The sequence below is a fragment of the Trachymyrmex cornetzi genome, unplaced genomic scaffold, assembly GCF_001594075.2.
Source record: "Trachymyrmex cornetzi isolate Tcor2-1 unplaced genomic scaffold, Tcor1.1 scaffold727, whole genome shotgun sequence".
Classification (NCBI taxonomy): Eukaryota; Metazoa; Arthropoda; class Insecta; order Hymenoptera; family Formicidae; genus Trachymyrmex; species Trachymyrmex cornetzi.
The window spans coordinates 67,856-69,672 of NW_017300056.1; positions in this window are offsets into that span (position 1 = coordinate 67,856).

The following is a 1,817-nucleotide window of genomic DNA, read 5'->3' on the forward strand; positions in this document are numbered from 1 at the left end:
CCCCCCGCGCCTCACCCCCCCCTCATTGCCCCTGGGTTAGAACCCGCCTATATACTCTACTGACAAGAATAGTACATTACATAATGGTAGATACAGACGACGATTCGATGATTTCGCTGTAGTGTAAAAATGGATACAGATACGATTTTATAGGAGACAGACAAGTATAGTGTATTACGTAACAATAATATATAGACGACTTCTCTGTAATGTTTGAAAAAAGAGAACAGTACTTCTTCAACGTTACGACAAGATGGATAGTACGAAAAAAAGTATCGCTGAACGAGAGAGAACAGCTAAATTAATTGCAAAGACACGTGCTTCGATTCGTAAGAAACATAGAGCATTGAAAACTGACATACTGGAGAATGAAATCGCTCTGGAGAACCGATTTAAACCTATTATCGAACCGTTGAAACAAATCGTTGAAAACATTGAACGTGAAAATAAATTATTTGAAATTGACAAGGTAATGAAAAATAAACAGAAGAATAAACGTGAGTATACCAACGATGACGACGACGACGATGATGATGATAATGCTGGTGATTACAATAACGGTGATGATGGAATTTCAACACAGATTACTCCACAGCGTCCTCCATTGAAGAAACAAGCAAAAAAACGATCAAATATAATTCATTCCACACTGATAGAATCACAACAACAACAACAACAACAACAACAACAACAACAAGTATCTCCTTTCGAACTAGAGGATGAGGAAGTTTTTTGAGGAAATCGGTGACGATCCATCACTTGAAACGTCTGTCAGACAAATTTTAAATACACCTCAAGGTCGTAACAGATTGTACAGTCAGCTAGGACCGTTGGGACAAATATACGTGAATACTTTATTAATTGGAGATAAAAGAAACGAAATCGATCTTGTTTATGGCGTCTATTTCAATGAAAACGGTACGATGTTAGGCAATAAAAATTTTGATATAGATTCGGATGATACTATAATCATAGATGGAGTGAGGTATAAAGGTACACCAGGTTTATACGAGTTGATTTTCAAGAAGATTCCAAACGATACTATCTACACCGAGAATGATAGACAAACGTACAAACATATATTATTGTCGACAAATGCTCACAAACGTCACCATAACGCTGGAATGCCTATTAAAAGTAACAAGGGTCACAAATACAAATATATTATCGCTCCGCTCGTAGGTGCTCATAGAACCGGTAGTACGAGCATTGGTTCAGGTATAAAAAGAAAGATGAACATACCATCAGCTGCAAGATTGACAAACAATGAAATAAATTACATTCATTGGAATGATCCAAATGAGTTGGTGGATCGTCTTCAATTGCTCGATGCTTCTCGTCGAGCAGGTAACAACGCTCACGACAATGAAATATTGTCAATAATCGAAGAACTTCGCGAAGCAGGATTTATTATATAAATTAAATCGATACAATGAATATTTCAACAGTATTCATATTTATGTGAGATCGATATGATATACGATGACAATGTCTGTAAACAAATTTGGTATGCAAATGAGGAAAGATAATTATGATAAAATCGAAAAGTCACAATTGTCGATCGAATCTTTACGAAATTACATACACAACAATGGACTCTATCTAAATCCGGATCACTACGATGCAAAGGAACGAAAAATCGAACATGTTGCCATACCAGAGTTCGATACGGACGCTGTAAACACGTTACATCGAACGTACGCTTCGAGATTCAAGAAACGAGATCGAGAAAATGTTTAAGACGCTAGGAAACGATATGATTGTCCACGCACTTCAAGGTACGAAGGAAAAGGTCTCGGAAATGGAAAAGAGTTTTA